The 17,213-nt window shown below is 36.7% G+C and overlaps 1 protein-coding gene across 1 annotated transcript in view; it reads right to left on the bottom strand.

The window, feature by feature from the left end:
• Window positions 1-17,213, bottom strand: part of LOC149777422 (calcium/calmodulin-dependent protein kinase kinase 1-like) — a 247,985-nt gene that overhangs the window by 56,732 nt on the left and 174,040 nt on the right. The gene's annotated exons all lie outside the window — the stretch shown is intronic.

The following is a 17,213-nucleotide window of genomic DNA, read 5'->3' as shown; positions in this document are numbered from 1 at the left end:
TAGGACATCAATACAGAGTGATGATGAAGACGTACCAGGTGGTTGATATAGGACATCAATACAGAGTGATGATGAAGACGTACCAGGTGGTTGATATAGGACATCAATACAGAGTGATGATGAAGATGTACCAGGTGGTTGATATAGGACATCAATACAGAGTGAATGATGAAGATGTACCAGGTGGTTGATATAGGACATCATTACAGAGTGAATGATGAAGATGTACCAGGTGGTTGATATAGGACATCAATACAGAGTGATGATGAAGATGTACCAGGTGGTTGATATAGGACATCAATACAGAGTGATCATAAAGACGTACCAGGTGGTTGATATAGGACATCAATACAGAGTGATGATGAAGATGTACCAGGTGGTTGATATAGGACATCAATACAGAGTGAATGATGAAGATGTACCAGGTGGTTGATATAGGACATCAATACAGAGTGATGATGAAGATGTACCAGGTGGTTGATATAGGACATCAATACAGAGTAAATGATGAAGACGTACCAGGTGGTTGATATAGGACACCAATACTGAGTGATGATGAAAATGTACCAGGTGATTGATATAGGACATCAATACAGAGTGATGGTGAAGATAGGACATCAATACAGAGTGATGATGAAGACATACCAGGTGGTTGATATAGGGCATCAATACAGAGTGATGGTGAAGATGTACCAGGTGATTGATATAGGACATCAATACAGAGTGATGATGAAGATATACCAGGTGCTTGGTATAGGACATCAATATAGAGTGATGATGAAGATGTACCAGGTGGTTGATATAGGACATCAATACAGAGTAAATGATGAAGACGTACCAGGTGCTTGATATAGGACACCAATACTGAGTGATGATGAAGATGTACCAGGTGATTGATATAGAACATCAATACAGAGTGATGATGAAGACGTACCAGGTGGTTGATATAGGACACCAATACTGAGTGATGATGAAGATGTACCAGGTGATTGATATAGAACATCAATACAGAGTGATGATGAAGATGTACCAGGTGGTTGATATAGGGCATCAATACAGAGTGATGGTGAAGATGTACCAGGTGATTGAATTAGGACATCAATGCAGACTGATGATGAAGACATACCAGGTGCTTGGTATAGGACATCAATACAGAGTGATGATGAAGATGTACCAGGTGGTTGATATAGGACATCAATACAGAGTGAATGATGAAGATGTACCAGGTGGTTGATATAGGACATCAATACAGAGTGATGATGAAGATGTACCACATGGTTGATATAGGACATCAATACAGAGTAAATGATGAAGACATACCAGGTGCTTGATATAGGACACCAATACTGAGTGATGATGAAGATGTACCAGGTGATTGATATAGAACATCAATACAGAGTGATGATGAAGACGTACCAGGTGGTTGATATAGGACATCAATACAGAGTGATGGTGAAGACGTACCAGATGGTTGATATAGGACATCAATACAGAGTGATGATGAAGATGTACCAGGTGGTTGATATAGGACATCAATACAGAGTGATGATGAAGATGTACCAGGTGGTTGATATAGGACATCAATACAGAGTGATGATGAAGATGTACCAGGTGGTTGATATAGGACATCAATACAGAGTGAATGATGAAGATGTAGCAGGTGGTTGATATAGGACATCAATACAGAGTGAATGATGAAGATGTACCAGGTGGTTGATATAGGACATCAATACAGAGTGATGATGAAGATGTACCAGGTGGTTGATATAGGACATCAATACAGAGTGATGATGAAGATGTACCAGGTGGCTGATATAGGACATCAATACAGAGTGAATGATGAAGATGTACCAGGTGGTTGATATAGGACATCAATACAGAGTGATGATGAAGATGTACCAGGTGGTTGATATAGGACATCAATACAGAGTAAATGATGAAGACGTACCAGGTGGTTGATATAGGACACCAATACTGAGTGATGATGAAGATGTACCAGGTGATTGATATAGGACATCAATACAGAGTGATGGTGAAGATAGGACATCAATACAGAGTGATGATGAAGACATACCAGGTGGTTGATATAGGGCATCAATACAGAGTGATGATGAAGACATACCAGGTGATTGATATAGGACATCAATACAGAGTGATGATGAAGACATACCAGGTGCTTGGTATAGGACATCAATATAGAGTGATGATGAAGATGTACCAGGTGGTTGATATAGGACATCAATACAGAGTAAATGATGAAGACGTACCAGGTGCTTGATATAGGACACCAATACTGAGTGATGATGAAGATGTACCAGGTGATTGATATAGAACATCAATACAGAGTGATGATGAAGACGTACCAGGTGGTTGATATAGGACACCAATACTGAGTGATGATGAAGATGTACCAGGTGGTTGATATAGGGCATCAATACAGAGTGATGGTGAAGATGTACCAGGTGATTGATATAGGACATCAATACAGACTGATGATGAAGACATACCAGGTGCTTGGTATAGGACATCAATACAGAGTGATGATGAAGATGTACCAGGTGGTTGATATAGGACATCAATACAGAGTGAATGATGAAGATGTACCAGGTGGTTGATATAGGACATCAATACAGAGCGATGATGAAGATGTACCAGGTGGTCGATATAGGACATCAATACAGAGTAAATGATGAAGACGTACCAGGTGCTTGATATAGGACACCAATACTGAGTGATGATGAAGATGTACCAGGTGATTGATATAGAACATCAATACAGAGTGATGATGAAGACGTACCAGGTGGTTGATATAGGACATCAATACAGAGTGATGGTGAAGACATACCAGGTGGTTGATATAGGACATCAATACAGAGTGATAGTGAAGATGTACCAGGTGATTGATATAGAACATCAATACAGAGTGATGATGAAGACGTACCAGGTGGTTGATATAGGACATCAATACAGTGTGATGGTGAAGACGTACCAGGTGGTTGATATAGGACATCAGTACAGAGTGATGGTGAAGATAGGACATCAATACAGACTGATGATGAAGACATACCAGGTGGTTGATATAGGACATCAATACAGAGTGATGGTGAAGATGTACCAGGTTGTTGATATAGGACATTAATACAGAGTGATGATGAAGATGTACTGAGTGGTTGATACAGGACATCAATACAGAGTGAATGATGAAGATGTACCAAGTGGTTGATATAGGACATCAATACAGAGTGAATGATGAAGATGTACCAAGTGGTTGATATAGGACATCAATACAGAGTAATGATGAAGACATACCAAGTGGTTGATATAGGACATCAGTACAGAGTGATGATGAAGACGTACCAGGTGGTTGATATAGGACATTAATACAGAGTGATGGTGAAGACGTACCAGGTGCTTGATATAGGACATTAATACAGAGTGATGATGAAGACATACCAGGTGCTTGATATAGGACATCAATAATGAGTGATGGTGAAGACATACCAGGTGGTTGATATAGGACATCAATAAGTAATAGAATACACGCAGTGGTTTTGCATGATACTTATTCATGGGTAATGATTATAAATGCTGGTGTGCCACGAGGATCTGTGCTTGGGCTACTTTTGGTTTTAATCAATGTAAATGATATGGCAGACGGTTTAGCTGTCTCATCCATCTCTTTGCAGATGACTCATCTTTGCATTATTTAACTATTTATTGTGATGAAATAGAGCTTGTCATGAATAGTGCTCTAATAAAACAGCACAAATGGTCCAATAAATTCTCTGAAAGATTAATCCAGAGGAAACAGTGGCTATGTTTTTTACGAACAAAAACATAACAATCCGGAACCTATTTTTTAAAATATCGAACTTAAATACATGTATGTAGATTCTCATCACCGTCTAGGACTATTATTGTCATCAAATACCAAATGGACTTGTCACATTGATAGTATTTTTAAAACAGCATCATCTTGAATAGCTAATCTACAAAAACTAAAATACAAAGAAAGCAAATTTTATCAAAAGTGTATATAACTTATATCAGTTCTTATATCAGTTCTATCTTGGAATATGCTAGTGTAGTCTGGGATGGATGCTCATTGATTGTTTCAGAAAAATTGGAAACATAACAAGTGGCAAGAATAGTTACAAGACTTCCAAAATACAAAATTAAGTTGTTAGTACTTGACTCATGTAGGGAGAGGGCTAATTTAAGTTGTTAGTACTTGGGTCATGTGAGATGAGGGCTAATTTAAGTCATTAGTACTTGTGTCATGTACGGAGAGGGCTAATTTAAGTCATTAGTACTTGTGTCATGTACGGAGAGGGCTAATTTAAGTTGTTAGTACTTGGCTCATGTAGCGAGAGGACTAATTTAAGTGGTTAGTACTTGTGTCATGTAGGGAGAGGGCTAATTTAAGTTGTTAGTACTTGTGTCATGTACGGAGAGGGCTAATTTAAGTTGTTAATACTTGGCTCATGTAGGGAGAGAACTAATTTAAGTTGTTAGTACTTGGGTCATGTAGGGAGAGAGCTAATTAAGTTGTTAGTACTTGTGTCATGTAGGGAGAGGGCTAATTAAGTTGTTAGTACTTGGGTCATGTAGAAAGAGGGGTAATTTAAGTTGTTAGTATTTGGGTCATGTAGGGAGATGGCTAATTTAAGTTGTTAGTACCTGTCACCAATCCCACTCTATCCTATTGTGGCATTAAAATATGTTTAAACAAACAAAAACAAACCACTGTTGCCAACATTACCAAATGCAAAGCTAGTATAAACAGTCACACAAGCTAAATATGGCTGATTTTATTGTTATTTATTTATTGATTCTGAACAAGTCAAGATAATAGGTAATGACATAATGACAATGTATAATTTTACAGGTTCAATATTTACAGAAAAATTAGATTTTTGTTGTTGTAGGGTTTAATGCCATTTTTCAGCACAAGACAGGCTATACATGGCGGCCAGTATAAATAGTGGAGGAAAAACCCAGGAAACCCCCGGAAAGAACCACTGACCCACGAGAAGCTACTGGCAAGCTTTCTCACATAACCATATTAGCTGAATCCGAGACTGAAAAATCAGACAAGGGAAAATTAGCAGTACATAAGAAATAGCCATTATGTCGTAATGCAATGTGAAAAGGCAGTAAAATGAAAGTATTACAATGATTCCATCGGAATGATCCAAAATAAAATGATTTCTAGGAAGAGTTCATTGCAATCATAATACTGCCTGCTTGTCTTGTGAAAAAACAGACAGTAACCTATAACGTGCTTCTTCTATTTCTTGAAAATAGACATAAGTTTCCATCCACTGGTATGGAACAACATTCCAAGTGACAAAAGACTGGCTTCTAGCATTTCTTCTTTTCACAATCAATGTCTTAAATGAAAGAAATATTTAGAAAATTGAACAGTTCTTGTACAAAAAATACCGCTTGCTTTTCTGTAATTTTGCATCACTTTCATAATTGAATTTTTCAATGCAGGATGATATTTTATGTTTATATATGTTTATGTTTTCACAGATGTCTGTGCATGTGTTTCAACCTTGATAAGCCAGATTCTTCACATCATGTTGTATATACTGTATTTATTGTACATAACAGAGAGAAGGCCTCAAGGTAGATTAGTTCTGTAACTAACTGAGTTACCTTCTCTAAATAAAGTCTTTATTATTATTATTATTATTATTATTATTATTATCATCATTATTGTTATTATTATTGTTATTATTATTATTATTATTATTATTATTATTATTATTATTATTGTTTAATTATTGTGTTTGCATTCACTTTTATACTTCAATCCTTGTGGACCACTCTGGTGGCCTAGTGGTTAGAGCGTCCGACTCGAATCGGGAGGTCGTGGATTTGATCCCCGGTCAAGTCATATCAAAGACTTACAAAATGGTATTAACAGCTGCCTCGCTTGGTGCTCAGCATTATATATATATATAAACAAGGATATGGTAGTAGGATTGATAACAGACTATATCCATGTCTATAAACAAGGAAGGATAACAGAATGGGTAAATTTTCACATCACCAAAGAATGCAAACAGAATGTAGAAACATCAAAGATGAGATCATATTATTTAATCATTATCAAGTCAAGTCCAGTTTTTTTCTAGAATAATTTTTATTATTTATATATATTTGTTTGTAAAACAAACAGGAATATCTCCCTGGGAGGAAAAAAATAGCCCCTGAAGCTCATACAGGAATATTTCCCTGGGAGGGAAAATAGTCCCTGAAGCTCAAACAAGAATATCTCCCTGGAAGGGAAAACAGCCTGAGGCTCAGGTTATGTGAGGGGTGATAGCAAGGACTAGTTAACCAGCAGCTAAATGGATGGAATATATTTCACCCCAAAGAAGTAATAATAGCCAAGGCCTTTTCTGTATTCTCCAACCGTGTAGTTTCATATACAAAAGTGGAGGATACTGTTGGACCGTTAAACATGCTTCTTGATATGGGTAAGGAATAACATAAACACTGTTAAATTTAAAAAATGGGAGTGGAAACCAGCCATATGGTACATACTATCCAGGGAGTGGAGTACATTCAGTTTATGAATATTCGGCTTTGGAATGGAATGAACGGAATGATGGCAACAGGGATCTAAACAAGTATTTTCCTATCTATACATAAGAATATAACGCTGTTCAAAATTATTTTCAGAACTAATTTCGATTTTTTGTAAAAGTATAGATGCAGTATGGACTGTGTGGGGGTAACAAACAGATAAAAACCTTTAACTTAGGACCAAAAGGATATCAACTCACAGGCCCTATGCTAAGTCATAACCAATGATCTGGCAGTGTTCATACAAACAAAATACCAATTGTACAATGCACAGAGATGTTATGGTCTGCACTGTTTTGCTGAAATTTTAAACATGATTTATGGGTCATATGCCAAAACAACAAGTCCCAACTGAGACATCAGACAGTACACAATGAATCCACTTGAGATATCTGACAGTTGCTGTAACATAATGAATCCACCTGAGACATCAAATAGTAAACACATAATGAGTCCAAATCAGACATCAGACAGTACACGCATAAAGAGTCCAAATAAGACATCAAACAGTACACAATGAATCTGCCTGAGACATCAAATAGTACACACGAGTCCTAATGAGACATCAGACAGTATAAGCATAATGAGTCCAAATGAGACATCAGACAGTACACACATAATGAGCCCAAATAAGACATCAGACAGTACACAATGAATCCACCTGAGACATCATCTATTACACACAGAATGAGTCCTAATGAGACATCAGACAGTACACACATAATGAACCCAAATGAGACATCAGACAGTACACACATAATGAGTCCAAATTAGACATCAGACAGTACATAACGAATCCACCTGAGACATCAAATAGTATATACATAATGAGTCCAAATGAGACATCAGACAGTACAAACTTAATGAGTCCAAATGAGACATCAGACAGTACACACATAATGAGCCCAAATGAGACAGACAGTACACAATGAATCCACCTGAGACATCAGACAGTACAAACATAATGAGTCCAAATGAAACATCAGACAGTACACAATGAATCCGCCTAAGACATCTGATCGTACACACATAATTAGTCCAAATGAGACATCAGACAGAACACACATAATAAGCCCAAATGAGACATCAGACAGTACACAAACAATGAGTTCACATGAGACATCAAAAAGTACACAATGAATCCACCTCAGACATCAGACAGTACACAGTGAATCCACCTGAGATATCAGATAGTACACACATAATGAGTCCAAATGAGACATCAGGCAGTACATAAACAATGAGTTCACCTGATACATCAAAAAGTACACAATGAGTCCACCTGATATATCAGATAGTACACAAACAATGATACCAGTCCAGAGACATCAGACAGTATGCAAACAATGAATCCACCAGTGACATCAGACAGTACACAAACAATGAATCCACCTGAGACATCAGACAGTACACAAACAATGAATCCACCTGAGACATCAGACAGTACACAAACAATGAATCCACCTGAGACATCAGACAGTACACAAACAATGAATCCACCTGAGACATCAGACATTATACAATGAATCCACCAGAGACATCAGACAGCACGCAAACAATGAATACACCTGAGACATCAGATAGTACACAAACAATGAATAATAATTTTGTTACTTTAATCGGTAATAACTATCCACAAAATTAAATCCACCATGAAAAACTGATATTGATAAATAACAGTGTGGTAAGCAGTGTGACCCCACAAAACTGTATCGCCAAAAAATTGTCTGTTTCCTCCAAACCATAAGATGTTATTCACGTAAATATTTTTGATTTCACAGTAGTTTGTTCATTCTTTATACAAATATGTTCACAGTTTTGATGGTGACATACATGAGTATATCAGGTGAATTGAATGATGTGATTATGTGAAACATTATATAATGGCATGACATTCAGCCTTAATTTGACAATGTACACTACTTTCCGATGTATATGGGAAAATATTATCCAGTTATCTGCTATGTTAAACCTATGGGATAAAATCAAAGTATCTAATAGAACAATGTAGACCCAGACCTGCTGACATAAATAATAATAAGAAATAATGTAAACTCATACCTGATGTCATTTATTTTACTGCAGCCAAAGGGACAAATCACAGTACTGGTCTACAAAAAGTAACAACGTAGACCCAGACCTACTGTCGTATATATAAAGATGAACAACGTAGACCCAGACCTACTGTCATATATATAATAATGAACAATGTAGACCGAGATCTACTGTCATATTAAGTAAATGCAAATCTGGGTTCATACAGTTCAAATTAAGTGAACACTGCATACAAGGAAGTAAATGAAAAAATAAGCATATCCATTCTAATCAGCCATAGAAATAATAACTGGAATAAACCAGTAATCAGTTTCCGTGAACCTGCACAATAACATCAATATTCTTATTGTTTCACCTTATTAGATACATTAAATGTTCAATTTTCTGCATAATTTGTTTTAAATGAACCAGGCTTTGGGAATAAAACATACATAGCCTCAAGAGTGCCAGATGCCAATATTTCAACTGTAATGTAAAGTTGGTATGAAATGTACAACATTGATATGCCAACATTAACATACTTAATGGTCTATTTTTACTCATGTGGATTCCCAGCAGTATTTTCAGAGTTCTACAAAAACTGGATCTTGAAGAACAAAGAACCAGTTAGCATGCAAAACTTGGCACACAATACTAGCTGACATACAGAACCAGTTGGCATACAAAACTTGGCACACAATACCAGTTGGCATGCAAAACTTGGCACACAATACCAGTTGGCATGCAAAACTTGGCACACAATACCAGCTGGCATACAGAACCAGTTAGCATGCAAAACTTGGCACACAATACTAATTGGCATGCAAAACTTGGCACACAATACCAGCTGACATACAGAACCAGTTGGCATGCAAAATGTGGCACACAATACCAGCTGGCATGCAAAACTTGGCACACAATACCAGCTGGCATGCAAAACTTGGCACACAATACCAGCTGACATACAGAACCAGTTGGCATGCAGAACTTGTACACTGTACCAGTTGGCACACAAAACTATTGCAGAACTAATGTTAGTTATTTCTGACTATTCTGACACAAGCAGAGAGAAACATTAAAACTGAACATAAAGAATATTTTTCCTGCTACTAACATTACAAGGCTGATCAACATCATGACTAACTAACAATCATGTCTTCCATTAACAATCATGTCATCCATTAACAATCATGTCATCAATTGACAATAATGCAGTCCATTAGGCAACTAACGCAGTTCATCTGAATATTTATAAATATTTCTAAAACATATTTTCATCAACAAGGAAATCAATTAGTCTTACAAAGACTGACATAAATGGTAAAAGATAATACAAAGATATTACAAAAAATGTTACAAATTCTCTCTATGGCCCCCTGGTACAGAAGCTGCTCTCTCTTACAAGTAATTTGTAATCTGCTGATCTTTACCAAATCATATGGAAAAAACCCTGCTTACGACAAACACTTGTTCCAGATTCATTCTGTAAGTTTGAAATCTTAATGTACTGGGGACACCCAACAACAACAGAAGATGAATTTAAGTTAAAAAGTTTGTTGTACTAATAAATGCTTCTTTTAAAATTTCACTATCTAATAACGCAGTCATTTTCTGTTATAGTAAAACTTCCATGAAAACTAAGTATGAAACTGAGATGTTATAACAGTCTTAATTCTGTGTTTAATTGTTACATAATCTGAGTGAAAGTGGTTGCAGGCTAGTAGCAAAGGTCCTGTGTTTGCACCGTAGTATTTCATGCACAGTGGATTTTAAGACAATATTTGGCAGAAGAAACAATAACACCAGGCATATGCAGACACCATCACATGGGAACGTGCAGACACCATCACATGGGAACTATGATTATAATGAAACAAACACACCCACATCTGAAGGTCTTATTTGAGACTGGATCAAAAGTGGATAAAGTGGCACTCACAGAAACTCTGATTCCAAATTTTATGGCAAAGCACAATTTACTATTTTTCATTGCATATCATCTGACTGAACTAGTTCAAGTTTTATTGCCAGACTTTGAGACTGCAGTGTAATTCTAATGCCTGAGTACAAAGACCACATGCATTATCACTCGGGTTCTGGTATCCCACTGGGCCACACTAATGTGAATGAATTGTTATTGTAACATTTTCCATAAGAATAAATGTTCCAAATTTGTTGTTTTATTGTAATATGAAGAGAACACATGTTCAAGATGCACTTGTTTTGGTTTTAAAGCCATAAAAATGCATAAAATGTACGTTGATAAAAATCCTGATGATTTAAAAGTCAATCTGCTGATCAAAATTCTGAAATCTACTTTCTTTTAATAGATGTCCTGGTTCTGTCACATGTATGATGATGTTTAGATTTGGTTCCTTAGTATAATTAACACAAGTTGAATTATTAATCTGTGTGTTCCAGACTTTTATACATATATGAGTTATCAATCCAAGTGTTCCAGACTGGTATACATATTAGTTATCAAAGTGTTTCAGACTGGCATACATATATGAGTTTTATTTCCCTTGTAAGTGCCTCGGGATCCCATGAGATGGAATTGGTCACATGAGTCAGTGAATGGTCCAGCGTCAAAGAGTCAGTTCTTTGTGTTTTTCTGGAGTTTTAAAATTTCACAATTCCAGTAATTTATAGCTGAATTTTCATGCAAATTCGAAATAAGCATGGGGCAGAAACTTCCTCTACCATTTTAAAGGCCTTATACAGTCATAACTGTACCGTACTTCATTGTTTCATCGTCTCTTGCACAACTTTGCACAATGACAGAATCAGAAGAAAACCAAAGGTATCCCATCAATACAGGGACTGGACTATTGCAAGAAATATTGCAAAATAAAGCAAAGCACCGTTTAGCTGATAAGGCCAAAGATTTCTCCATCACAGTTGCAACAAAACACAATGATTCACAAGGGGGAACAACTAAGCAAAATAATAGCCTGTAGTGGGATCAAAATCAAGGAGAAATCCTGCATCTACAGTTCAAGGGAATATGCCATTACCAGCAACGAGTTCGTCATGGGACTGTGAAATCTCAAGAGAGTCTGTGACAGAAAACGTGACATCTGCACAACAATGGCAGCGCCCAGACAATAGTCTTATTAAACGAAAAGCAACACACAATCAAGTGACGTAGAACCATCAGCTTGAATTAGTGACAATCTTTACCATCTTTGAAATCAACAGTCTTAGCAAAAATTCCATGGCTGATATGCCAGGATTTGATGGGCTGGCATGGAAATGTGTACGGATGGAAACAATTCAGCATAACGAGGTAAGTGATCTTTCTAACACCGGTGCGGAAAGTGAGGAAGATGTCGATGACTTCAAGCATGGCCTTCAAAACTTAGTAACATCACCACCAAGTTTACCCTCAGAAACTGAAGGAAATGACATCCTGAAAGAACTCTCCGACTTTTATGAAGTGCATGAATGTTGTGGGCCGCCCATTCAGGAGAGTTTGACCAAAGTTGTGAATGCAGGATTCAGGGCCTGAATAGTACAGGATACATTTAAGAACATAAGCGAAAAATGTTTACGGCCACAAAATTGCAAAAATTTAAGTGTGCCTAAAGTAAATCCCAAAATTTGGGCAAAAATGAACAGAGCTACAACACAAATGGATGCCAAGCTCCAAACTTTCCAAGGAACTGTTGCTAAAGCTAGTGTTCCCCTTCTCAGACTCATGGATGAATTACTACGTAATAAGTTAGATGGTACACCTGCAAATGTAAATAAACTGCTTGTAGATGCTGGTGATGTATTGTGGATGCTTTCTTCTGCATTTTGTGACATGTCTCATAAGAGGAAAGAACTGATCAAGCCGGATCTCCATTACAGTTATCATTCTTTCTGTGCACCCCAATATAAGGAGATGTTTGGAGATGATCTATCTAAAAAGCTAAAAGTATTGCAGATGCTCAGCAGATGGGGAATAAAGTGTCTTGAAAGCTTTTGGCTGAAAGATACTCAAATTATAAAGGTGATCAAGCAGGACCCAAGTCTTTTTTATTCAAGATGGGGGCCAGGTCCCAGCCCTAGCAACAGCAACCATACCAATGGGGTCCACAGAACCTCAGAAAGAGGAGACCTTACAACCACCATCAAGATTTGTGAACAGAGGCAGTGTTGCATCTTCCACAACAACTGTAAGTAACAGTTTTCTCATTCATGAGAGCACAGTTTCTTTCCCAGCCTTATATAATAAGCCAGAAAATTTTGTTGCTGGTAAAGTTAGTCAGTGTGCTTAAAAATGGCAGAAGACAACCGCATGGATTTTATCTACTCTGAAAGGTTATATATTCAAATTCGATAGCAGCCCAGTCCAAACTTGTATTCCAAAACAAAATTCTCTGACAAAGACTCCACTGTAATTACAACTGAAATTGATAAACTGATTAAAAAGGGAGTATTGGATGAGGATAAACCTTCGCCTGTGTATTAAGTACTTGTCTAACATTTTCACTAGAGAAAAGCATGATGGGAGCATCTGGGTTATACTTAACCTGCATTATGGGGCCCCGAGTGGCCGAGTGGTCTACAGTGCTCCATTACGGATCACTGCCATCTCACCTCTGTCCGCATGGGTTCGAGTCTCGGATTCGGCTAATGTGGGTATGTGAGAAAGCTTGCCAGTAGCTTCTCGAGGGTCGGTGGTTCCTTCCGGGGCTTTCCCGGATTCTTCCTCCACCATTAATACTGGCCGCCATGTATAGCCTATCGTGTGCTGAAAAATGGCGTTAAACCCTACAACAACAACAACTTAACCTGCATGCTTTCAATGCACATGTGGTACATCACCATTTTAAAATGGAGACATTAAGAACAGCAGTGACCATGGTTTGCAAAGATTCTTATTTTGCTTCCATTGACTTGAAAGATGCATTTATTAACTCTCTTCCAGGTGACATTGCTTTTTGCAAAAATGTATGCTTTCACTGGAAAGGACAATTTTATTAGTACACTTGTTTACCAAATGAACTGGCATCTGCACCACGAGTATACACCAAAATAATGAAGCCTGTTTTTTCTTCCTTGCGTAAGATGGGTTATCTCAATGTTGTCTATTTGGATGATAGTCTTCTTCAAGGTTTAACATACATAGAGTGTCAAAACAATGTGTACCATACTGCTGCATTATTGGACGATTAAGGATTTACAATACACCCAACTAAATCCATTTTGCAGCCTACACAAACTATCAGCTTTGTGTGATTTCTCATTAATTTAGTAAATATGACAGTTAGATTGACTGAGGGAAAGGCACAGGCATTGATTGAGTTTTGTGACACAGTGTTGAAGCAGAAACATTGGACTATTCATGAGTTATCACAATTAATAGGCACAATGGTTGCTAGTAAGCCAGGCTTAGAATGTGCCCCTCTCTATTATAAACATTTGGAAAGGGAGAAAGACAGATTACTGAAAATGCATAAGGGCAATAATGATGCATCAATTTCTCTTTCCAGCAATGCTAAAGATACAATAAAATAGTGGATCCAAAATGTCAAAATTAGTTTTAAGCCTATTTGCAGCAGTAACCCAGACATTATTATCAAGAGTGACAGTTCTCTTTTAGGATGGGGAGGGGTAAATGAGACAGATGATGTTAAAACTGGTGGTTGCTGGAGTAGTGCTGAAAAAATGAGCCACAACAATGTTTTAGAATTGCAGGCCTGCTTCCTGACATTAAAGTCTCTTTATGGATACAAATATAACTTACACATTAGGATCTTCCTGGATAATAATGTAGCTGTTGCCTACATTAACAAAATGGGAGGTAGGAAGAGATTACTAGATCAAATGGCCCATGATATTTGGTTTTGGTGTATAGAAAGACAGATTTGGTTGAGTGCTTGCCATCTTCCTGGGAAGAATAATGTTGAAGCAGATCACCTATCTAGGAATTTCAGTGATGATGCAGAGTGGATATTAAACAAAGCAATCTTTAATAAAATTCATGCAATAATTGAACAGTTTGATATTGATATGTTTGCTTCTAGATTGAATCATCAAATTCACAAATACATGTCATATAGACCAGACCCACATGTGTAGGCCATTGATGCTTTCTCTATGATGTGGTCAGACCTAATTTTATATATGTTCCCACCTTTCAGCCTGGTGGGATGTATTCTTCAGAAGACAGTTGACGATTGTGCAGAAGTAGAGAGAATCTACAAGGAAACAATATTGGACGCATCTCCAGAAATGGTTGCACTTTTCAGTTGGAAAACATATTGTTCCCCTTGATCCACCTGTAAATTTGGTCCTGGCTTTCCTGACAGAGCTGTTTGACTGTGGTTTAGGTTACAGCTCCATCAACACTGCCAGATCTGCTATATTTAGTTAAGTTAAATTGAGTGGTAATGTTAACCTAGGTAATAATGTGCTCATTAAAAGATTTTTGAGGAGTTTTTCTATGTAGGCCTTGTTTGCCAAGATATGGCATAACCTGGGATGTGAGAACCGTGTTCAGCATCTGGAAAAATGATTTCCCTTGGGGAACATGTCTTTGAAACAAGTGACTCAGTAACTAGTGATCCTGTTGGCCTTACTTAGTGGCCAGAAATGCCAAACTTTTTATCTCATAAATATTGATGATATTACTTATTTTTCTGATAGTGTGTGTGTGTGAGTGATTTGGATTTTTAACATAGCTTTAACAATTTTTCAGTCATATCACTACGATATCTGCAGTTTAACAGTTTGTAGTGATGTCTAGCAGTGGGGCATCACACCGCAGATGTGGCATCTTGTCCCACCCAGTTACATTATCCTGACACCAGGCCGACCAGTCCTAACACTAACCTCTTAATGCTGAGCACCAAACGAGGCAGCTATTAGTAAAATTTTTGCAAGTCTTGTGAGTGTGACTCAGCCGGGGATCGAACCCACAACCTCCCGCATCTGAGGCGGACGCTCTAACTACTAAGCCACAGGAGTGTTTTTTTTCTGTCAAAATTAGGGACCTTTTGAAGCAAAGTAAACCTAAGTAAACATCTATCACAAATGACTTTTTCTACATATCATGATAAAAGACTATGTATAGTTGAAACCTTACAAGAATACATCAGTAGAACTTCTTCTCTTCTGGGAAATGACAAAACATTAAGTAAACAAATATTTTTTAGAAAGGCTAGGCTTATTCACAAAATTTCAAACAATATGGCCCCCCTTATATCTAAATGACCACTCCAATTTAAGATAATTTCAGCTAACCACTTTTCCATCCAAAAAGACAAATAAAGAACTCTTTAAGAAAAGTTTTCAATATTCAGGATCACTAATTTGAAACAAAAACCCAAAGGAAATTAGAGAAAGTGCAAATATAAATGCATTTAATTATAATCTCATTCAGTGGATGAAAAGTGGAACCTGTTTGATCTGACAAATACCGGTACATTTACAACTTAAAGTATGAATTCACTAGCCTTCCACTTTGTTGTCTCATTACTTTTGTATTGTAAATACACAATGCACCTAGTTGTACTTTATATACACAATATGCCTGGTTGTGCTGTATAATACACAATGTACCATGTTGTACTGAATATACACAATGTACCTAGTTGTACTGTATATACACAATGTAGCTAGCTGTACTTTATATACACAATGTACCTAGTTGTATGGTATATACACAATGTGCCTAGTTGTACTGTATATACACAATGTACCGAGTTGTACTATATATACACAATGTACTGAGTTGTACTATATATACACAATGTACCTATTTGTATCATATATACACACTATACCTAGTTGTACTGTATATACACAATGCACCTAATTGCAATGTATATACACAATGCACCTAGTTGTACTATATACATCATGTACCTAGTTGTATCATATATACACAATGTACCTAGCTGTACTGTATATACACAATGTACCTAGTTGTACTACGTACATCATGTACCTAGTTGTATCATATATACACAATGTACCTATTTGGAGTATGTTCACTCAAAGTTTTCTGTTTATTATGTCCACATATAAATATAGCTCATTATCAATATCTTTTTTGTCTGTGTGTTTGATTTTCTGTTTATTATTTCCATGCATTATCAATGCCATGTGTGTGTGTGTGTTTAATTATTTCCATGTATTATCAATGCCATGCGTGTGTGTGTGTTTAATTATTTCCATGTATTATCAATGCCATGTGTGTGTGTGTGTTTAATTATGTACATGTATTATCAATGCCATGAGTGTGTGTGTGTTTAATTATGTACATGTATTATCAATGCCATGTGTGTGTGTGTTTAATTATGTACATGTATTATCAATGCCATGTGTGTGTGTGTTTAATTATGTACATGTATTATCAATGCCATGTGTGTGTGTGTGTGTTTAATTATGTACATGTATTTTGAATGTAAATATGCATATAACATAAGTCTTAAGAAGGATTTGTTCCATGCAACTAATTGTGTCACCCTCTATAAATAAAGCCATTCTTCTTCTTCTTCTTCTTCTTCTTCTTCTTCTTATTATTATTATTATCATTATTATTATTATACACATGAACCATTATACTTATAATGTTTTACACC

Source organism: Sinohyriopsis cumingii, chromosome 18, assembly GCF_028554795.1.
Source record: "Sinohyriopsis cumingii isolate HCF-2022 chromosome 18, ASM2855479v2, whole genome shotgun sequence".
NCBI classification, from domain to species: Eukaryota; Metazoa; Mollusca; class Bivalvia; order Unionida; family Unionidae; genus Sinohyriopsis; species Sinohyriopsis cumingii.
This window is presented reverse-complemented; position numbering and strand designations above follow the sequence as displayed.